The 24,906-nt window shown below is 36.7% G+C and overlaps 1 protein-coding gene across 1 annotated transcript in view; it reads right to left on the minus strand.

The window, feature by feature from the left end:
• The window catches only part of SPATA16 (spermatogenesis associated 16), a 224,633-nt gene extending 211,083 nt beyond the window's left edge, over window positions 1-13,550 (minus strand). Inside the window, exon 1 of the mRNA XM_081804100.1 lies at window positions 13,459-13,550. The gene's annotated coding sequence lies outside the window, so the exon portion shown is untranslated. The remainder of the gene's footprint in view (window positions 1-13,458) is intronic.
• Between the last annotated feature and the right edge of the window lie 11,356 nt (window positions 13,551-24,906).

Here is a 24,906-nt window from a genome sequence, read left to right on the forward strand (position 1 = left end):
TTATTTTAAAACATTTTAAAATATGAAAACTGAATTTTGAGCAATGGAAGGGAATCACAGGGCACACCTACTCCAATTCCTTCATTTTGAAGATAAGGGCCAGAGAGGGCACATCCCCATTTGGTGGCAACAGTAACACTTGAAGTTGGTCTGTAGGCTCTGGTTCTAGATTTCTATCACATCCACATTATTTTAAATGTAATCGACATTTATTTGTTAAGAACATAGTGTCTTCATTAGTTGGAAATAAAAACTCATTGCATTAAGTAGGCAAGATAAGGGTAGATTAAACAGTGGTGACTTTAAAAAAAATCTACCTTTTATGAATTCATTAATTCATTCAATTATTCATTCATGATTGACTAAGCAGCTACTCTCTGTCATGATCTGTGTCAGCATGGGATGCAATGTTGAACCAGAGATCACCTCTGCTCAAAGAGTTTATGATTCAGTGGAGATCCTGTTAGTATTCACCAGAATCCGCTGAGGCCTCCTAGGTTCCAGGACCCACAGATTTGATTCACTAGGTCTGGGGTAGATGCACAGGTATCTGTATATTTAACAAACAGAGAAGGGCTATAGTAGAAATACAAGAAGTCCAAAGCATTAATATGGTTACTTATATGCACCACCTCCTGACTCTCCCACTTCATCCTCCTACCACCTGAAATTAAAAGTATTAGTAAAATGGGATGCCTGGGTGGCTCAGTCGGTTAAGTGTCTGCCTTCTACTCAGGTCATGATCCCAGGGTCCTGGGATAGAGTCCTGCATCAGTCTCCCTGCTCAGTGGGGAGCCTGCTTCTCCCTCTGCCTGCTGCTCCCCCTGCTTGTGCTCTCTCTCTCCCTCTCTGACAAATAAATAAATAAAATCTTTTTAAAAAAAGTATTAGTAAGACAAATACATAAATAATTAAAAGTATTAGTAAAAACAATACCAAACTATAAAATAAAATTTTCAGATGTTCAACAATGTTCAGATATTATCATGATAATTGCTTTTTTGAAATATTAAATGCTAGACCAAATTTTTCCAGGAACCTATTTTTGGGTAATGCTATTTGGCTGGTGCCCTAAGCATGCTCATGGTCAGTCTATTCCAGGGGAGTCTGACACAGTGGTCTGGTGACCATGCTGGCCCCAGGCCAATGCATTTGTATGCTTTCTTTTGCTGAGGTAAAACTGGTACCTGAGTTGGCACTGATGAAGCAGACTGCCAGGAAGACAGAGGCTGTATTAGCTGTTGATGCCCAAGAAACATTTTCAGGTCTATACACTCACCTTCCCCAAAACTAAGTTTATAAGGATGAATTATTGGTAGACATTCAGTCATCCATTTAGAAAAAAAGCACTTGTTGAGTTCCTACAAGGTGAAAATACTGGATTAATAGCTGGGGGATTACAAAGATGAATAAAATGGCTTGTGCTTCATGGAAGCTTGGGAACAAGAGATCAGAGCCGCTATCTGGCTTTTGTGGGAGGGTGTTCCAAGCTTAAGAATTAAAGTAGCATAGAGGACAGAACATGTCTTTTAGACTTGAAGAGATATGGGTTCAAATCCTAACTCTATTTCTTGCTGAAGAGACTACTTAACTTTGGTGGATCTTTGTTTCTTCATCCTTAAAACATGAAGATGAATTCATTCCTTATAGGGATGACTGAAGTATTAACAAAACATGTGTTAGGCTTTAATGCATCATCTGGCACATAATAAGTGCTTTACAAAGGACAGTTGTTAAATATAGTGTATATACTAAATCATGAACAAATTCCAAACATAATAATGTTTACACATAAATATACTAGTAATGTTTAATTATAAGTGCTTTGCTTTGCATTGTGAAACTGTTTATATGCATACACACACACAATTTTTCTCCCTATATTTCACAAGTTGGCAATTAATATTTCCACAAAAAAAAAAAATGAATCTCAAGACATTTGCTCCCCGAGGATTTTGTGTCCTGGAGAGCAGTCAGTAAAATAAGAGGACACCAATCACAAATAGAGATAGCTCACCTACTTTCCACTGTTATCATACATACCCACCCAAATACTGCATGATTCATAAAATGGGTACACCACAGGTAGTAAATGAATAATTAATAATCGCCACTCTTACCTCACAAGTAGAACCTGAGGCATGAAGATGAGACTGCTTCTAAATTATTTCCCCCTCAGGCTGAACTGGATGTTTATTTTCAACTAAGATCATTAGAAGTCTGGGGCGCCGGGGTGGCTCAGTTGGTTGAGCGACTGCCTCTGGCCCAGGTCATGATCCCGGAGTCTCCGGATGGAGTCCCTCATCAGGCTCCCCGCTCGGCGGGGAGTCTGCTTCTCCCCCTGACCCTACCCCCTCTTGTGCTCTCTCTCTCAAATAAATAAAATCTTTAAAAAAATAAAATAAAATAAAATAATTAAAAAAAATCATTATAAGTCCCTGTAAAGTACCTTTGGAGTGGTGGAGACAGATAGAAAGTAAACATAGAAATCCCCTAATCTCCCAATATATTATATAATAAAACATCACTGTTGTCATTATAATATTTTAAAATATGTTTACACTGCATTTCAATTTAATAATCCCTAAGCTGTCCTTCCCCTTACAAGTTGAAGAATAAAGGGTCATTTTTAACACTTCAGAAACTGTTGGATAAGACTGTTGACATGATTTGCCTAAGGATTAATGGCATAATGTTGTATCGCATTTACCACAGAACCTGACAGGGAAGAGAAAGAGAGAGAGAGAGAGAGATCTATGTATGCCAAGCCATTTCACATAAACATTCAAGTCAAAGTAGGGTTTACCTGATTCTTTTTAAGATTTCCAGCTTGATATTTTACTAAAGATGATATAATTATGAAGTATTTTCAAACAGAACTCTTTAGATCCTGTATATATTTATTTTTGCACAAATAACTCTTTTATATTTAGTTTGACTTCATTGCCTCCCTTGTTGAAGCCAGCAGCTCAGTTTACAAGCCTCTGAGCTACTGTTGGCTGCTGCCTTCTTTCCCAATGAAAGGTACAATTTGATAAGTACCATGCATCTTCCCTTCACGCCACCAATACCTCTCTCCCTCTGGCTCAGGTTGCTCAAAGCACAGATCCCCTCTTACCCATTCCCAGGTTTGAAACACATAGCCTCATTTCAAAGTATAGCCAGCTTCCCTCTACTTTCCTCTAGGAGATAAAAAGGGGGTAAAGGGGGCAAAGAGGGCTCTCTGGGCCTCCCCTACCATACACACTATACTGCCCCTTCTCCCCCTCATCAAAAAAAAAAAAAAAAGAAAGAAAAATAATCATTTAATTGCTTCCTACTACAGTTTTTTTTGTATTATTATTTGAAGATTTCTTTGAATTTTTTCTGGTATAAGTAATGATACTTATTTTGCAGAAACGCATTTGTCTGAGAGAGAAATTAATTTTAGAATTAAGATAGAGGAGATATAAAAATTGTTTAGAAATACATTTTTTACTTTTCCAATCAGGTTTAAATTACACTTAATGAAGATTTACAGGTTTCTGGAATTGAGAAATATTTGAAAACGGATTGTATATTAATTATCCACTAATATTTTCCTAATTAATCTCTGAAAAAGAGAACCATGAAGTCAAAAGAACTACCTGGAAAAAAATTTTGATGTGTATCAAACTTAAAATAAAGCCATGCTTTTTAAATTAGTAATTTTCACAATCTGAATCTGCCAAAATGTATCAAACTATTTGGTTACATGTTAGCTTCTGCTATGGCGAGGGAAGTAGTTTGTAGCAGATCAGAACTTTTCTGGAGAACAAACAGAAAAATAGTATAAAATACCAAATTGTCTGAGTGTACTAGGATGCTAGGGAGGCAATGAGAAATGGAGAGGGTATAAATTCTACACTGAAGTGACTTTTACAGCCATTTTTATCCTGGGGGCATTTGTCAATTGGGCATAGGGAGGGAACTGAGAATCTCAGCATTGCAACTAAGGAAGGAGAATCTTGGGTGATAAAAAACCAGCACAGCTTTGGGTAGATATCTGAGGGGCCTCAAACACAGAGAAGTTTATCATCTCAAAAAAATGCCAATTTCTGGGGCTTCACAGGGCAGAATGCTAAAGACCTAAGTGGAAAGACTCTAAAAAGCAGTGCAAAATTTGGCAGTCTTGTGAGACAGGACCTGCAGGAGGAAGGGCCTTAGAGAAACATCAGACTTTCAGCTGAAAATTCTTGAGAACCAGAGTGAACCAGAGGTGGAGGTAGACTCTTTCCAGGGCTTCAACCCAGCCTCAACATGGAACAGTTCATGATTAAATTATGATGAACTATCATGTTATCTAGAAACGGATTGTATATTAATTATCCACTAATATTTTTAGTGAAGAGAGGCATGAATTCATTAGGGAGGAAGGTACATCTGAATCCTCTATAATATTCTATATATAATAGTCAATCTTTACTAAAAAATGATTAAGTATGCCCCCCAGACTCCCCAGTATAACATAATCAAGAAACCGAAAGAAAAAGTAGAAAGCAGAAACGCATTCATAGATAAACATGATATTTGAGTTAGCTAAGAAATTTAAAATAACTCTAAAATAGTCAAAACAATAGAGGGCGACAAGATAAAGAATTTTACCAGAGTATTAGAATCTGTAAAAAAGGATCAAATAAAAATTCTAGAACTGAGAAATACACTGAGATTAACTCATTACGTGGATTAAATGAACTGATTTTTATATGCAATAGAAGACAGAATTAGTAAACTCAAGGAGCCAGTAGAAAATATCTGAATTTAAGCAGAAAAGTAAAATAATGAAAAACATAGGAAAGAACTTTGGAGAAATGTGGAACACAGTGAAAAAGTCTAACAGCAGTGTAGCTGGACCCCAGAAGGAGCACAGAGTGAAAATGAAGAAGAAACAAGGATGAATTGCAGTAAGGAATGAAGAATAATTGTAAAATAAGCATTTATATATATATATGAGAATATATACATAAAAATGAATATTGACTGTCAATTGACATAAAACAATAACAGAAATGTTTCTACCAAGTTTAAAATGTATGCAGAATTAAGTATGGCAATGATGATACAAAAGATGGGAAAAAGTAAACGGAATTAAAGAATTCTAACATTCTAAAATTAGTAAGAATTTGGTAAGAAAAATCATCCGTATTAGATTGTAATAAATCAAGGATTCGTATTCTAATTTTGGGGATAAATGTTGAAGAATAGTAAAAGACTGTATAACTAATCAGGAAAAAATTAGATATTTTTGATTAATCAAAAAAAGGGGCAAGAAACAAAAGAAAAATGATCAAATAAAAACCAGGTAACAATATGGTAGATATCAACCAAGATGTAGCAACAATTACTTTAGATTTAAAAGTACTAAATATTCTAATTAAGAGTCTAAAATTACCACACTGGAAAAAATATAAACCCCAGCTATATTCTGCTTATGATAGATACACCCTAAATATAAGAACACAGGAAAGTTGAAAATATAACTATGCAAAAGGATACAGCATGGAAACATCAACCAGGAGAATGGGATGACTCTAACTCCTATCAAAGTAGATTTTATGGGAAGGGACATTACTTGACATAAAAAAGGTCTGCTAGTTAATAATTTATTGTTTCCTAACTCCAAAATACTCTTTACCCTGTATTTACTGGAATTGAATTCTACATACTACATTTCTCTTTTTCCAGCTGACCACCAATAGAGGGTACTAGAGAAACACAGCAAAGCTGCAAAAGAAAGGACTCTTCCTTCTAGTGTTTGTTTCAGCCAGTAGCAGCCAGTGGATCCAGGCAGCATTTTGCAAGAGTCCAGGCAGCATTTACCTCTGCTGTTGTGGCCCTTACAGTTAAGCAAAGGTGTCCTTTTATCAAGTTTCTTCACCACGTCCTCACTCTTCACCCATTTTCCAGGCAAGGGAATCTCATTTTAGTTACTGTTTGTGGGCAGTGAATTCTAGGGGCAGCTATACTCTTAGCCTTGCAGCACCTCCTCTAAGGTTCCACATTCCTTTTCTGTTTACTTTCTCTTAGCTCTAAGAGGAGTAGCCTGCTTGCTGTGGGTCCTACCTCTATAATCCTTGCAGTTCTCTTTCTACTCTTTTGTAGTTAGCCACTATTTAATTCAGTTAACAATTCTTTGTAGTAAATCTGTAGTTTCTGTTTTCTGACTGTAGCTTAACTGATACAAGGTATTTTATACAAAAAGGGGATTAGACTAGGAAACGATAGTACAATTCTAAATCTGTATTCAGTCAATAACATGACTTTAAAATACATAAAGCAAAAAATTAACAGAAATAAAAGGAGATATTGACAAACCTCCAATCATAGTAAAAATTTTTAACACACCTTTCTCAATAGCTGATTGAATTTCAGACCACCCCTTCTAAAAAAAATGAAATAAAAGAAAAAGAAAAAAAAAAACAACCTTTTAAGGACATAGAAGTTCTGGGTAACACGAGTAACGAACTGGACCTAATTGATAATATGTAGAATCCTGCATCAAAGAACATCAGAATGTGCATTCTTTTCCAAATGTACCTGAAACCTTTACCAAAATTGAACATAGCTTAATTGTAAGTCAAGCCACAACAAACTTCTCATTTTATATGGAAATACAAAGGGCCAAGAATAGCTGAGATAAATTTGAAAAACAAAGCTGGAGCACTTAAACAATATTAAGAACTATTGAGAATTATTATAAAGCTACAATAATTAAAGTACTATGGTTTTTTTTCTTTTTTCTTTTTTAAAAGATTTTATTTATTTATTTGACAGAGAGAGAGATAGCGAGAGCAGGAACACAAGCAGGGGGAGTGGGAGAGGGAGAAGCAGGCTTCCCGCGGAGCAGGGAGCCCAATGCAGGACTGGATCCCAGGACCCTGGGATCATGACCTGAGCCGAAAGCAGATGCTGAATGACTGAGCCACTCAGGCACCCCAAAGCATTATGGTTTTGATGCAAGGATAAACAATTAGACCACTTGAACAGAATAAAAAGCCCAGAAATAGATACACATATAAACGATCAGTTAATTTATGAGAAGAGCGACCCTACCATGAAATGAGGGAAATTATGGTCTTTTTAATCAATGGCACTTGGCTAAGTCAAAAGGGAAAAATAAATTTGACTCCTACCTTACATAATACACAAAAATCAATGCCAAATACACTGAAAAACTAAGTGTTAAAAAAAAATCAAGTTCTTAGAAATAAACAAAATATTTTCATGACTTTGGGGTAAGCAAAAATTTCTTAGGCAGGACACAAAAAGTAATAAATTGGAATATGTTATAAGTAATAACTCCTGTTCATCAAAATTTACCATGAAGAAAATGAAAAAAAGGCAGTTCATGGAATAAGAGAAAATATTTACAATACATATATTTGACATGGACTCATATTCAGAACATATGGAGGACTTCTATAAATCAATATGAAAAAGGCAGACAATTCAGTAGAGAAATGGGCCAAAACTTTTAGAAGATGTGTAGACATGTCATAAAAGAGGATTTCCAAATGGCCAATAAACTTATTAAAAAGTTGCCAACTTCATTAGTCATCAAGGGCATGCAAACTGAAATTCCAGGTTAGATGCAACCACAAATCCACCAGAATGACTAAAATAAAAAAGACAGACAATACCAAGTGTTGGAAAGTACATTATGTAACTGGAACTATTACATATGGCTTATATGAATGCAAATTTGTACAACCACTTTGGAAAACTGGCAGCATCTACTTCCTCCTATACTCTATGTCTGGGTAATCTTTTTTCCTCCTATAAGCCTAGCAGAAATGCATTCTTATGCTGAAAAGTACACATGGACAAGAATGTTCTCAGTAGCACTATCCATAACAATAAAACATTAAAAATATTCCAAATCCCAATCAACAGTAGAAAAGATACATAAATGATGGTATATTTATACAATGAAAAAATATTATATGGCAGTGGAATAAATGAACTCTAACTATAAGCTTCCACATGAAAGAATCTTACAAGTAAAATGTTGAGTGATACAAAAGAATATACACTGTATAATTTATTTTTAAAAGTGTCAAAGGCAGGCAAAACTAATTTGTGGTGTTAGAACTCACAGTAGTGGTTACCCTTGAGAGGGCACTTAGTAACTGAAATGGGCCAGGAGGGAGGTCCTGGGGCTTACTGATATCACCATTTTTATCTGTTTATCTATGTATGTATGTATGTATGTATGTATGTATGTATCTATCTATCATCTATCTATCATCTATCTATCACCTATCATCTATCTCTCTATCATCTATCTATCATCTATCTATTCATCTATTTCTATCCATCTACCTATATTGAGCCATACATTTACAATTTGTGTACTTTATTAAATATACGTTATACATCATTAAAAGTTTTACATTAAGAAAATGGCAGGCCAGGACAGCTTGAAATTTCACATATCAAAAACTGAGTTTTCCTAAAGCAAGACTTTCCTAAACACATGTCCTCTACTATCCCACCTACGATCTCTGCATTGTCTGTAAGTAAGAGTGATAATGCAGAAGAAGAATTTGATAGGAGGTATTTTTCTGCAAAATGCACAACCACACAAAACAAATGAAATGCAGTTCATGCAAGTGGATTGAAAATTATTAGACTGTGTGTATGGTGGGTTGAGTGGAAGAGGTTATGGTTTTCTGAAGCCCCTAAATTTCCTAAATAAACTACATTGGACATGCAGCAGTTTTTTGCTATCAATATCATAACTTTTTAAAATTTAGTTATGGTTAAAGAAAAAGAAAACCCTCTGTGCTTGCTCACTCATGATCCAAACTCCCTACAACTGTTTGTTATTCTAATTGGTAAGTATGATGATCTGATGACCAGATCAATGACCTCAGGACCAACCTTATTTCAGTTAACACTCAATCCTAAGGAAAAGGAGGGAAGAAGGATGTGTCAATAGTGAGGACAGGAGGGTTTTTTTCAAACTACAGCTCTCTCCCCCCACCCTCACCCCCAATGCCATCCCATTATTCTTGAGAGCAAATTTTAGATCAGAAAGATTTGAAAGAATAAAAAAATATTGGGAATTAGGGAGATGGAAAGATAAGTGGAAAACAGAGGTAGTCATCTGCCATTGGAAGACAAGAACAAAGCCAGATGACCAGTTTAGTATGGGTAGTAGTTGAACAAATTCTGTAACAACACAGTACATGAAGGCCCATGGAAGATAGAATCTCTGTGAGGAAAAGGGGGAAAATGGCAACTGCATGAGAAGATAAGGGTTCTATGAACTGCAGATTATCTGTACTTTTCTACATTTATGGAATTTGTCAGTGAATGTATGGGCAACATCTGAAGGGATTCTGTACATAGGTTGAAATGTATAAATTCATAAATTGTGTCATTTTTAATGTATATCAAGTCTTGTCCCTTAGGCTGATAATGACCCTCATGTTTAACAGGATGTTCCTTTCACTGTTAACTACATTAGTGAATATAAAAGATGGGGACATTAACTGAGATCTGAACTTTTGAGAATGTTTAATTAAGCCTTGCCTCTAGTACTTAAGGAGATTTACATGTCTTCAATGTGTTACTTCCTCTATTCTCCTTCTCTGAGTAGGATTCCATGGACTTTCAACACACATGCATGTACACACACATCTTCCTAAAGTAGAAACTAGGTATGGTCAGCCTGGGAATATATACTGAGAGCTGACTGTGGAGGCCATGGGCTATTGCAATCCTTTTTTTTTTTTTAAACAATTGAAACTTAGGTTTCCAAATGTCTGCTCAACAGGGGTGTGAAGTGGTTATTATGTCACAGTTTTATTCCTAACATCTTCACATTAACAAAATTGAGCTGATTTCTAACAAGTTAAATGGGCGCTTTTTTGGGAAGGGCGGGGGGAATGACAATACAATGTCTTCCCAAGCTATAACTTAGGTGATCTTTAAAGACAGCATTGAATTCTTCTGCTTGAGTTATACTGGCTAATAGGAATTTAAGTGATAACTAGGGAGAGCACTGAAGCATTCATGCATGTGAAATCAGATGAACACCTACAATGTGGAATTTCCTAAGGAAAATTATTCTAGCGGAGAAATACAGGCCCAGGTTGAGTGCCAGTATCTTTTAAACTAACATGTGGAGTTATCATCCTAATGAGTAACAACTAAAGGTGCCTATAGTAAAGCAAGACCAACATTTTCAAGTCTATATTTTCAAACACATTTAAAAACACCAGCTTGAACAGAATTATATACAACTCCCTTCCTCTGCCAAGGGAAATTTAATATTACTTTCTACATTTTGGTTGCATATATTAATGCTTACTCTTGAAAGGCACATGTACAACTTATTTAAGTAAATCTTAAATAAATAAATCTTATTTACTTTAATAAGTCGTATTTATTTATCAACAAGATTTATTATTTAATAGTCAATATTTTATTTATTAAGATTTAATAACTCTTATTTACTTAAGTAAATAGCCAAATAGAACAACTAATTCACCTGTGCAAAGAAATTGAAATCAAGAGCTCTGATTTGTATTAGTGATTTTTATTTTTGTTCAGTAATTATGATACTAGTCTTTCTGAAGCATTTTATTTTAAATGATCTGCTTAAGACTATTTACTTAAAACTATTCTACTTAAATCAATTTTTTACTTGTCATGCAATTATAGATTGCAATGTGACTTCAGCTTTTACTCATCATGGTTAAAGGGACATGTTCCAATATACATCCTGTGTCAAATCAGCTCAATTACCTTTCAAAGTTGCCTAAAATTTGTGAAATATTAATGATTCAAATACATGAATCCTGAATATTTCATACTAGATGTATGTCACATCATACAGTATGTAAATAAGTGTACCCCCAAGGCTTCTAAAATGTCGAGATAAAGCTGAATCTTTGCTATCACGCTTATTTTACAACAGTTTTTCCCACTGTATAATTTAGAATGATGTTGATAATGATCATGGCCATTGGATCCTTAGTTTCCTCATTTACAAAATGGTGTTAATGATAATATCTGCCTCATGTGGTTTTTGAGAAGAGTAATAGAAGAAGGTTGCCTGATAATAGTAGGTGCTCAATAAATGTTAAGTATTATAATATTGTTATTGTCATTTTTATTATTGCTGTTATTGCTCATCAATTTAAAAAAATTGGACAATTAGGAAAATGTTCTATTGGACACATGGATCATACTCCTTTATCATGTATATTTTTAAATTTAGCCAGAGCTGTGATAAGTTATAGTCATTCCTTAGTGATCTTTAAGCTAGACTGCTGCAGTATTGTATTAACATCCCTGAAAAAATTCAACAAGGCTCTTCATGGGTGCAAAATGTTATAACTTGAATGGTACTTTCCAGAAAGATGACTCAATATATTTTACACTGGTTAAGAGGCAATATTCTGGGCTCCCTGATATAAAAGGATTTAAAAACCCTTGAGCGTATGGTTTGTATAGCTTTTGTTACCATAGCCTATCTTTATTGGGGCACCTATTTATCTATTTTCAACTGATGTGTCACATAAAAGAAAAAAAAAAGACAAATTGCAGTCAAATTCTAGAGAGAATATGGTTTTAGTAGAGAGATGTGGTTTTAGTCATTGTGTCTTAATTTGAAAGTATTCTACTGCAGTAAGGAATAAACTGTGGGTTTATGACTGGAGGTCAGTTTAAGGTTCTGTATCTCATGATTAGGATTCATGTTCATTTGTTGTTTTCTTTTAAGTCATAATCAATGTCCAATATGCTAGTTTCACTGCTCAGAAGATGAATAACTTTGTGAATTTAGGGCAGTTTCTGTTACAAGCAGTTATTTTCCATTCTGAACAGTGGCAAAAAAAATAAAAAGCTATTTTTCCTGAATGGCTTTTAAAATGATTTCTCTTTGGAAATATCTTTGAAAATGACCAGATTGGAAGTTTTAGCCATTTGGTTATAATAACACTGATGAGTAACAGATTGAGCAGGGTTGAACAGGTACTTAAAAGTCCACTTTGGGAACAAAAAAAAATCTCAGTTCTATCTTGATTATGTACTTGTGTTGCACACCATGACAACTCACCAACTTAGGTTGGTTCTATGCACTTGAAAAAGAGGCTTAAAAATTATTTAAGCCTCTGTGAAACACTACACAACACAATCTTGCCTTCAGTTGTATCCCTTTCTCCCATATCAGAATAATATTCCATTCTTTATTCAAATCAAGACAATGAAGAAAACTACAGAATGTGTACATAGTTAGCAGTTTGAAGGATTCTGGCCCATCTCTCACTTTCAGTACATTCTTTTTCTCTTCTCCCTTTATTTACCTTTCCCTTTATACAACTCTTTGAGCTCCTGCCACACACGAAAAAACAAAAACAAAAACATAACCCTGTAAAATATTATTATTGGGTCCTAATCAAATTAATTTTTCCATTTGGAGGAAAACAGTCCACCCAGCCTGAAATAAAATTTATGAGAGCACCTGAATGGCATCCAGGGTCTAACTGGTGAAACGTGAAAGATCCAAAGCCCTTTGGTGTGTATAATAACATTATTAGCACATTAAGTTTAATCATAAGGGGTTAAACAAATTTATCAATACAAATAAATTTTCATGCATTTATTTCAAACTAGTGCTTACCTGAAAATGGCAAACACTTAGCTGGTGTTTCAAACATGGAGACCCTTACTGACACCTATAAATATTTTATAGATGAGGAATGTGAAATTTTAAACAAGGTTGACAACTATTTTTCATTGCTCATGCTGAACCACCTTTGCATGGTAGGCTCCTTATGAGAGACATTCATTCATAGATCCATTGATTCACTCACTCATACATCAAACATTTTATGCCAGGCATGATAGAATACATGAATGGAAGACAATAGTCCCTTGCCTTAGAAAAAGAGAGCTCAGATTGTCTCTCTATCCTGCTCAGTAGCATTCAGTATCTTTAGTCCACAGCAATATCATGAATTAAGGAGACAACAGCTCATACCACAAATGATTAAAAAAAAAAAAATCTGGACTCTGAGATAGTCATCGTCTTTCACTTGATTAGAGGTAGATATCCTCAAATTATACACTTTATTGAGGAATACAAATTAGGATAAAACAAAGCAGCAAAAAGTCTGTTACTCAAATCAAACAGGATTCTAGCTTCCCTTTCTCGTCAAAGTGGGAATGAGATAGGGCTTGTCCTTGAGGGGTCAGGGAACCACTTTGGAATTCTCTACCTTCTAACTGCCCGTATAAAGTGATTTCTTGGCTACTTATTAGGATTATCTATAAACAACGTTCCTTGTTCCTCAGGTGGGAAGGAAGAAAAGGAGCCCCAGTTTCCCCCAAGTTACTTGAGCTTTCCCCTGAAGGCCAACCCCTTCCGTCCCACCCAGCCAGGAAAGGTAAAAAGTTGGAATTGAGCACACTTGAACCTCCTCCTACCTACGCAGCCTGGGCTCAGCCCAGCGGGGGCGGGGCGAAGCTCTGGACTCCTCCCAGCTGCTTCATCTGCACACGCCCGGGTCCAAACGTCCCAATCTTGAGGCCACGCCGGTGTGTGCCCTCGCGGAGGCGCGCAGGTTTGAAACGTCACATTCCACGCGACTCCACCCCGCCCTTCCGCGAGCGGCCCCACCCACCAGCTGTGTCAGCCTCAGGCTTCTCCGTGACTTTTCTGTATAGGGAACGATTTTTTTTTTTTAACCTTGAAAAAAAAGAGTTTATATTTTTGTTTTCGGATTCTAAAAGTAATATGACACTTAAATATAATTTGGAAAATTCAAAAATATGCACATAAAATAAAAATTACCTGTATTCTAAAGAGAAACACTAAGAACATTTATTGTATATCTTTGTGGTCTTTTTACTATGAATAGATAGATAAAAATTAAATAGATCATGCTGCTTCTCGGCCTCTAACACATAAATACACAGATAGGATATACATAAACTTTATAAAGTTTTGCATATCTTTTCTTTTTTAAAGAACAGTATTTTTACTCTAAATTATACATATGTAGGATTTCAAAACCCTGTGTGTATATATTAAGGAGAACAACCATGTATCTTTTTACACATTTTAGGAAGAATGTTAAAACATTTGAAGAAACCTATGTACCCCTAAGGATTGCATCGTTCTTCTAACCACTGTTTTGCATTGTATGACAAACATTCCCTTGCTTTTCCTTATAGTTTAATAAATCATATATGTATCATTTTTATTGAAATATGGTACATGGGTACACGTACAGAAAAATGAATTAATACTGCAAATGTGTTCAATGAATTATCACAAAGTGAATGCAGAGGGTAACCACCACCCAAATAAAAGAAGTAAAACATTCCTATTCCTAGCACACCAGAAGACCCTCGTAATCATTACCCTTTTTTTTTTTTTTAATTTATTTGGCACACAGAGAGAGCACAAGTAGGCAGAGCGGCATGCAGAGGGAGAGGGAGAAGCGGGCTCCCCGCTCACGCGGGGCTCGATCCCAGGACACTGGGATCATGACCTGAGCCGAAGGCAGTCGCTTAACCAACTGAGCCACCCAGGCGCCCCACCGTTTTTTTTTTACTCCCCAAAGGTAATGACTGTCCTGGCTTTTAACACAGTGGTTTAGTTTTGCCTCTTTTTGAGCTTTATAAAAATAGTCCAGTCATGGTTTTACTGCTCTATACTGACATTGATTATAGCTATCTTTTACAAAGTACACTCAATATGATGACTTAAATTGGAAGTCTACTCTGTCTTCCTCACCTAACACTAAATAGCATTCATTTTCCACACCATTTAGCATTCTGCTAAAAAGTTAGTTTCTGCATATTCTACTGAATGGATATACCATGATTTCATTTTATTAGAGGTACAGGTGTGGTTTTTTTGTATTTTTTTTTTTTTTTAAAGATTCTATTTATTTGACAGAGAGACACAGCGAGAGAGGGAACACAAGCAGGGGGAGTGGGAGAGGGAGAAGCAGGCTTCCCGTGGAGCAGGGAGCCCGATGCGGGGCTCGATCCCAGGACCCTGTGATCATGACCTGAGCCGAAGGCAGACGCTTAACGACTGAGCCACCCAGGCGCCCCTGTATTTTTTTTTTTTGACAATTTTTCCCAAGCAAATATGTATCCTCATGTAATCTTTAGATGTATATTTCGGGGTTCTTTTTTTTTTTTTTTTAAAGATTTTATTTATTTATTTGACAGAGAGAGACACAGCGAGAGAGGGAACACAAGCAGGGGGAGTGGGAGAGGGAGAAGCAGGCTTCCTGCTCAGCAGGGAGCCTGATGCGGGTCTTGATCCCAGGACCCTGAGATCATGACCAGAGCCAAAGGCAGATGCTTAATGACTGAGCCAACCGGGCGACCCTCAGGGTTATTTCCTTAGAATTATTTTTATAAGTGGAATTTCTAAGTCAAAGAGCACTAACTTTTTAAGGTCTAGTGTCTTGTTGTCATGTTGATTTACTAAAAGAATGATGCCAATTTATAGTCCTGCTAGTGCTGTGTGATGGTATATCGTTTCAACTTCCCAAAATCAATTTTTTTCATCTTTGTTAATTTGGTGAGATACATTTCCCCATTGATGTTTATATTTATACTTCCTTGATTACCAGTCAAGTTGATTACACATATCTATTATTAATTTATATTTCTCTTATTATGATTTGTTTATACATGTTTTTTCCCCAGTCTTTCCAAGTTTTGATTTGGTTTCTCCATGAGTAGGCAGCCGCTCTGCTTGAGTCCCTTAGGTTAACATCAATGAATGGTGGTCCTTAAGTCAATAATTGGGCTAAATCTCAAGGCTATCATAGGAATTCCTTCAAGGTGTTTTAGTATCTGTTGATACCCCACCCCTTCCCATAGATGGCAGGATAGTATTGGCTGGTTTCAATTTCATTACCTCACTGCAGTACCTAAGTGAGGTAGGTCAGGTTCTTCTATCCTCATACACAGCTGAGGAAAATTACTTGTTCCATAAATGACTTGGGCAGATTGCTGAATGGGGATTTGAACCTGTATCTTCCCATTTAGATCTCTACTTTTAATAATCTTGAGCTAAAAGTCTTCCCTCTGTCGTCACAGATCAATCAGTTCAGTTTTGTTAGGTATGGAGTCTATGTATTTCAGATTTGGAAAGAGTTTGCAAAACCAGACAAAAGAGTAAGTAATTGCTAAAGAATGCAAAGCACACGAGATTGACTCATAGTCCTTAAATAATTATAGGAAAATGAGACCCAAAGAGATGATGCCACTATGCATGACCATGCAAGTTGTACATGGCACAACTCCAGAGAGGGCATCATCCACATCCATTATGAATGGTATGAATGGCATCCTCTGGAATTGTGCAGTGCCACACCTGCATAATTCTAGGCAACAACTTCTCAATATTTATTAAACTTTTATAATCACAAGTGATTTTCAAGCACAGGTCAGTGTAAACTAAAAATAGAATAAATGATGTTGGATTAGAAACCTCTTCCAGAACTTTGTTTTTGGTTGTCAAAACAATTGATACAAAATTTGATGCACCAAGGGTCATTGTTCCAGAAAACATTAAATAATATTAAGGACAAAAAATTTAAGGCAATGCTGTCCTTGTAGAAACATGGTTAAAACACTCTCTGTTGGTGTGTATAAAGACCTCTCATGTGCCAAAAGAAAGTAGGACATTTTCTTACAAATACTGGGCAAATACAATACAAATTCTCTAACACCAGTTACCTGGTGAGCCAGTGAATAGGAAAGTACTCTTTTGGATTAGAAAGAGACCTTGCAGTTAGCGATGAGCATTTTATAGCAGAAGGCAATTTAGAGACCATCTTGTCTTGCAGTTACCAGTTGTGGTTACTTGTTCAGTCACTCAGCCTGAAGTTAGGAGGAATGATTACTACAGATTAGAGATAGCCCTAAATGAAACTAGTGCCTGAGGCTTTCTTGAGTTGCTGAAGATAGGAGTCAGGATAATCCAGACATTTTAGTGTTTTGTTTTTAGTTAGCCTGCTTTTGTCTCACTCCACCTGAATTGTTAAATATATCACATACTTTAATATTTCATAAACCTCAGTCAGTAAGCATTAGGTTATTTTGTTTTCAGGGGAGCAGTGTATCATGGTCCTGGAAAGAATACTGGATTCAGAACTAAAAGATGGGACTTAAGTACTTCCATTTAGGCTTTAAATTTGTAGCATTTAGGCTTTGAATTGATTACTAATTTTTCTCCTCTAAAACTCTGGGTGTAAATGCATATATACATATATATATACATATGTATATATATATAATTTAAGTATGTATTTTAGAAAAAGAAACATCAAAAAAGACTTTCAGCGGTGCCTGGGTGGCTCAGTTGGTTAAATATCTGTCTTCAGCTCAGGTCATGATCCCAGGGTCCTGGATTGAGCCCCGAGTCAGGCTCCCTGCTCCTTGAGGAGTCCTTTTCTCCCTCTGCCCCTCCCCCTGCTCATGCTCTCTCTCTCTCTCAACTAAATAAATAAAATCTTCTTTATAAAAAGGCTTTCACATTAACTCAAAGCAGAAAACACACACACAAAACTATACCATATATTTCTTTCTCTCTTTTTTTCAAGTTTTTATTTAAATTCCAGTTAGTTAATGTACAGTATAATATTAGTTTCAGGTGTACAATACAGTGATTCAACATTTCCATACATCACTCAGTGCTCATCATAACAAGTGCACTCCTTAATCCCCACCACCTATTTAACCCATCCCCCCATCCACTTCCCTTCTGGTAACCATCAGTTTGTTCTCTATAGTTAAGAGTCTGTTTCTTGGTTTGCCTCCCTTTCTCTCTCTTTTTTCCCTTTGCTCATTTAGTTTCTTAAATTCCACAGATGAGTGAAATCATATGGTATTTGTCTTTCTTTGACTGACTTCACTTGCCTAATACTCTCTAGTTCCATCCATGTCATTGCAAATGGCAAGATTTCATTCTTTTATGGCTAATATTACCATATATATACATATATATACACACACATATATATACATATATGGTATATATGTATACATGTATATATATATGTATACCACTTCTCTATCCATTCATCAGTAGATGGACACTTGGGCTGTTTCCATAATTTGGGTATTGCAGATAATGCTTCTATAAACATCAGGGTGCATGTATCCCTTTGAATTAGCATTTTTGTATTCTTTGGGTAAATACCTAGTAGTGCAATTGCTGGATCTTAGGATAGTTTCATTTTTAACTTTTTGAGGAACCTCCATAATGTTTTCCACAGTAGCTGCACCAGCTTGCATTCCCACCAACAGTGTAAGAGGTTTCCGCTTTCTCCACATCCTCTCCAACACCTATTGTTTCTTGTGTTGTTGATTTTAGCCATTCTGACAGGTGTGAGGTGATATCTCATTGTAGTTTTGATTTGCACTTCCCTGATGATGAGTGATGTTGAACATCTTTTCATGCGTCTGTTGGCCATCTAGGTGTCTTCTTTGAAGAAATGTCTGTTCATAACTTCTGCTCATTTTTAAGTTGGATTATTAATTTTTTGGGTGTTGAGTTTTATAAGTTCTTTATATGTTTTGGATACTAACCCTTTATCAGATATGTCTTCTCCCATTCCGTAGGTTGCCTTTTAGTTTTGTTGATTATTTCCTACACTGTGCAGAAGCTTTTTAATTTGATATATTCCCAATAGTTTCCATCTCCTTGCCTCAGGAGATGTATCTAGAAAGAAGTTTCTATGGCTAATGTCAAAGAAGTCTCTGTCTGTGTTCTCTTCTAAGATTTTAATAGTTTCTGGTCTCATACTTAGGTCTTTAATCTATTTTGAATTTATTTTTGTATGTGGTATAAGAAAGTAGTCCAGTTTCATTCTTTTGCGTGTTACTGTCCAGTTTTCCCAGCACGATTTGTTGAAGACACAGTCTTTTTGCCATTGGATATTCTTTCCTGCTTTGTCAAAGATTAATTGACCATATAGTTGTGGGTTCATTTCTGGGTTTTCTATTCTGTTTTACTGACCTGTATTTCTATTTTTGTGCCAGTACCATACTGTTTTGATCACTACAGCTTTGGAATATAAGTTGAAGTCTGGTATTGTGATGCCTCTAGCTTTCCTTTTCTCGTTCAAGGTTGCTTTGACTATTTGGGGTCTTCTGTGGTCCATACACATTTTAGGATTGTTCTAGTTCTGTGAAGAATGCTGTTGGTATTTTGATAGGGATTGCATTAAATATGTAGATTGCTTTGGGTAGTATAGTCATTTTAACAATATTTGTTCTTCCAATCCATGAGCATGTCTTTCCTTTTCTTTGTGCCATCTTCAATTTTTTTCATCAGTGTTTTATAGTGATCACCTCTTAGGTTTATTCCTAGGTATCTTACTGCTTTTAGTGCAATTATAAATGAGATTGATTCCTTAATTTCTCTTCTGCTTCATTATTGGTGTATAGAAATACAACAGATTTCTGTATGTTGATTTTGTGTCCTATGACTTTGCCAAATTCATTTGTCAGTTCTAGCAGGTTTTTGGTGGAGTCTTTCAGGTTTTTTACATATAGTATCATGTCATCTGCAAATAGTGAACATTTTACTTCTTCCTTGCCAATTTGGATGACTTATTTTTGTTGTTGTTGTCTGATTACTGTGGCTAGGACTTCCAGTACTGTGTTAAATAACAGTGGTGAGAATGGACATCCCTGTCTAGTTCCTGACCTTAGAGGAAAAGCTCTCAGTTTTTCCCCATTGTGGGATGATATTAGCTGTGGGTTTTTCATATATGGCCTTTATTATGTTGAGGTATGTTCCTTCTATCCCTACTTTATTGAGGGTTTTTGTCATGAATTGATGTTGTGTATTTATTTCTGATAACTTTTGAAGGAACCTCCATAATGTTATCTCTAGTCATTCTTTTACATATCCTTTGTAAAATATCTATTATATTTGTAATAGTAAATATAATAACTTCCTATCAAAGCCAAAGAGATTAATGCTGTCTTTTGCACATACAGGGTAATTTCATAATCAAACTTGTCTTTAAAATTCTTTATTATGATTGGCAAAAAATTTGATACAGAAAATACAAGAAATGTGTTTCCTGTTTTTTGGAATAGCCTTAGCAATTACCTCCTGCTAAAGTGCAAAAGCAATTATCTGCTTTCCCTTGCAAACACAAATTGTTTAAGACTTGTCCTTGTCTTGAAGTTACAGGAAAAGCAAATTAATGAGCAGGCTTGATATTGTTGAGCAAACTCAGGGGCTATCCCTGAGGATGTAGGCTGAAGCCTCTATATTACATTTGGGACCTTCACCAGTGTGTGGGTGCCCTGTGGAACCTCTGGAGGCAGTTTTGCAAATTCCAGGTATAGCTGTGCTTGGTCAAATAGCTGTTAGTTTCTGTTTAGAAATGGGCAAAGTTTAACTTTACATCATTCTTGTCTGTGTTGACATCTCTTTCCTGCTCTCGTGTCCCAGCTGCAGTTACTTCATCTGGGGCTATCAAGGCTAAAATTTAGAAACAATAGTCCTTAGAATAGCAAACACAGGACTTGAATTTTTCAAAAGAAAATTCGGGAAGCAACAAAATAAAAATAAAAATGTTCATGTTTACAGAGCATTGGTTTCTACATATTACTGAAAGTTCACATGCTCTTTTCTCTGCTTCAGCATAATTTGAGATAAACTTCCTTGATTTCTATTCCGAATTGGATTTGGATAGGTAGAGCTAGGTCTGGAGAAATTATACCAGACTCTTCTTTCTAATTCTACTTCTGGTTCTGCGTCCTCTGCCCCAATGAACCCATCCTCTGGCCCCAGGCCATCTTCTTGGAAGGCATCCCAGGCCTGTTGGTCTTATACTGCCCTTGTCATGTTTCCTCTGCTGGGTTTTAGGTAGTGGGCAGTGCTGTGCTTATAAACTGGCTCTCAGGAAAACAAACACACAAACATTCTTCAGTAGTGTGTCAATTTCCATGTATAAATATTCCTACCATGGCCCCTTTTAAGCTACTCCCATGAGATCACTGCACATGGCATTGGGAAGAGAGGAGTACAATTTCCTCCCAGAAGGCTCCAGCACACTGTGTCTGTTTGACTTTACAGACACCTTCTGAATTTCAGTGCTAGCTGTCTCTGGGCTTTTTGCCCATGATCTATTTCTTTCTTCTTTAATTTTTATGAATTACACTTACTAGGAGAAAGGATCCTTTTTTTTCTTGGCTGGTTAGTCCCAAGCCAGGTTTTCTGCATTCTCGTCATTGTCATTGGATCCCTCTAATGATGCCCTTGTCTACATCACAGCACTCCAGCCACCAGCACAGTATGACTCCATTATTCCTTCTTGTTCAAAAGCATATGACTGCTTGATAAATTCCCTCTTTCTGCTTAAGGAAAGCTGCCTATTTTTAGCTCACTTGCTGGACAGACAGGAGACAGGTTCTGAGTTTCATGCATGATGAAGCCTTTCTCTGCTCAGCGTGTTATTTCCATTGATTTCTTTTGATGACTGGATCCTTCAGTAACCTGGGGGAAGGGAGTGTGATCTTGAGAATCATATGCCTGAGACTTTACAATATTAAAATCATATTGCACTTAGGAAAATATAATAGATGTCATAGAGAGGATGTTTTATCTGTGGGGGAGTAGAGTGAGAGTTCATGGGAAAAGCAGGCCCAGACTTGGAGCCAACAAAAGCAGTTGTCTTGGCACATAAATAAGTTGAATGTGTTCATATGTACACGTATCATTTTATGTTGATTGTTTTCCACTGTGCCTTCATATTGGTAAGTATGAACTGTGCCACACATAGCCCGTCACTGGGATATAAAGGCTCCTGTGCAGTCCTGAGGAGAAACCATCAGGGTGTCCAGGGGCTTCTCTGCTTCCATAGACATGTAGACACCTCTAGCTGCTACCTCTCTTTTCTATGTCCTCTGCACTTCCATACCCATATCCTTATTCCTGATTTAGCCATTGGTTTGCTTAGCATTATATTGCATGCATTTCAATTAAATGGATATTTATATGACCTTTAGACTTTCTGAGAGAGGATCAATAAGCATCTCCCAACCAACCATGCTTAGCTATATTTTGTTAGTGGTATCCTGAAGATGTCTCTTTAAAAACAAACAAACAAAAATTGTCTAAGACCTTTAGAATACAACAACAACAACAACAACAAAACCAGAACTCCTCTCAGCTCTGCTATCCATTACTGTGTGTCCTTGTTCAAGCCACTGAACTCTGAGCCTCTGTTTCCTCAATGGAAAATGAGGAGACTGAGCTTGGACTTGGCCCTGGATCACTAAGTCCTTTCCTGCTGCATCTCTGAGTTGGTAAATTTCATGGTGGGACTTTTGGGGTAAAAGGATGAAGTGGGGTTGGAGGCTGATGGGAGGTAGTTGGTAAGGAAATAGAAGGTGGTTTTGAGATGACCTCTTTCTGACTGCAGCCCTCAGAGCTAAGGTTGCTAGATTTAGCAAATAAAATTAGAGGATGCTCAGTTACATTTGAATTTCAGAAAATCAATGAATAATTTTTAGTATCTGTATATTACAAATATTGCCGGGGACATACTTACACTAAAATTAGTCATTGTTTATCTGAAATTCAAATTTAACTTGTTCTACTGGATTTTGTCTGGCAACTCTAAATAATGGCAGATAACAACATATTCTGTCTCAACAAGTTGGGCTGGACAAGTAGGGCATTTTAGCAAAAAACAGAGCACCAGTTTGTAAAGACAGATGTGGGTAATCATTTGGTACCTATGCATCATGGGGTGGGGAAGGTGTTGCTTTTTCTGTTTTTGCCCAGGTTGTAATACCACTTCTATGATAAAAAAAAACAACTGTGTGACATTTTAGTACTGACATAAGAAGTCACCAGGCTAATCCCTGAATAGACCTAAGAACTCTGCGTGGAGGTGTAGATAAGAAAGATCAGTTACCACAAGAAGAGAAAGATGAAAGAAATGCTATTAGATTTTTACTTAAAGCAGAAAATACTAACGTTACTTCTGGCTCAGGAATTGAATTGAATGACTTTGTAGTTTGTATATTATAATGAAGGAAGAAAACTCATAATAGAAGAATTTAAAAGTTTTAGCAAGAGTTAAATAAGTGTCACATTTAATCAGGGTGCTGCCCCAGTATTTTCTTAATCTTCATCTGCTTGCAAAAAAAAAAAAAGAAGAAGAAGAAAATAGTAAGAAGGGTAAAATGAAGGGGGGGAATCGGAGGGGGAGACTAACAATGAAAGACTATGGACTCTGAGAAACAAACTGAGGGTTCTAGAGGGGAGGGGGGTGGGAGGATGGGTTAGCCTGGTGATGGGTATTAAAGAGGGCACATATTGAATGGAGCACTTCGTCTTATACACAAACAATGAATCATGGAACACTACATCAAAAACTAAAGATGTAATGTATGGTGATTAACATAACATAATAAAATTTAAAAAAGAAGTCAGTCATGCATTTGTGCAGAAGATTATTGCATTGCTCTCTTTTATTAATCTAATGGATATTTAGTAGGTAGAAACTATGAACTAGATAACAGGAGCCACACATTAGAGGTTTGTGATTGCTGACATTTCTGTTGTCTACCCACTGGTTGGCAGGTCTTATTACTGATGGCAAGCAAGAGATGTCCCAGCTCTTGACCTGCCTGAGTACAACAGTTTAACCACATCCAGGTTTCATACATACTCTGCCTCTCCTGTGAGAGATTCTCACATATTTTGATTCTCTGGTTTAAAATGGATGTATGTATTCATCTAAGGAGGACACACATTGTGCCTTCTTTTCCATATTTCTTCGGGAATTCATCACGTATAAGGTATAAATACTTGTACAACAAATACCTAGCTGTGGGATGACTTCATTTTTCATTCATTCAAATTTGTTAATATAGCACTTACTCTGGCCTTGCCATAATGCTAGTGGGAGAAAAAATAAGTCAATGGAAGATCATGATGCAGTATATGTGCTAATAAAGAGCTAAAGCACAGGATACTGATGCATCACTGTGGGGACAACTAACTATTGCCCAGTGTGTATCAGGAAGGTTTTCTGCAAGAGGGATTATACAGAGGAAGAGGGCAGGCTGGGTAGGTAGACACACACACTCTAGATAGAGGTATCGCATGTTCTAAGACTCAGGAGGAATGAGAACATGACACTTTTGGGGTATTTCAAGGGATTCAGTTTGACTGGGAGAGGGGTGAAGGAGCTCACGTTGACAAGAGATGAGATTCAGGGCTGAGCAGGGCCCAGACTGCGATCATCTGCCCTCTTCTGCTCACAGCTTCCTTCCCACCAGCACTGACCCTGGCATGGCAGTGGTGTGAATTAGGCAAGCAGCAGGGAGCATGGAGAGAAACAGACTCAGGGTATACGGAGAAAGAAGAATTGTATGGGTTTTGTGTTTAATGAGAAATGATGTCAGAAAAATTTTAAATTTTTTTTTTTAAGATTTTTTTAAATTTATTTATTTGAGACAGAGAGAATGAGAGAGAGAGAGCACATGAGAGGGGGGAGGGTCAGAGGCAGAAGCAGGCTCCCTGACGAGCAGGGAGCCCGATGCGGGACTCGATCCAGGGACTCGATCCAGGGACTCCAGGATCATGACCTGAGCCGAAGGCAGTCGCTTAACCAACTGAGCCACCCAGGCGCCTGTCAGAAAAATTTTATATCTATCACTCTTAATTTGTGCATATATACATACATACATACATTCATACATACATTTCTGGCTCAAGAAAATAGGAAAGTCTGGGATGCCATTTACAAAGCCAGGAAAATTTCCAGAGACTCAGGAGAGGGTATATGGGTTTGCAACAGGCCAGAAATGAGTACCAAATGAGTTATGCTCGGACCCTGTGAATTTTAGGACTCCACTGCA

The sequence above is a fragment of the Leptonychotes weddellii genome, chromosome 1, assembly GCF_054177405.1.
Source record: "Leptonychotes weddellii isolate Sample4059 chromosome 1, ASM5417740v2, whole genome shotgun sequence".
Classification (NCBI taxonomy): domain Eukaryota; kingdom Metazoa; phylum Chordata; class Mammalia; order Carnivora; family Phocidae; genus Leptonychotes; species Leptonychotes weddellii.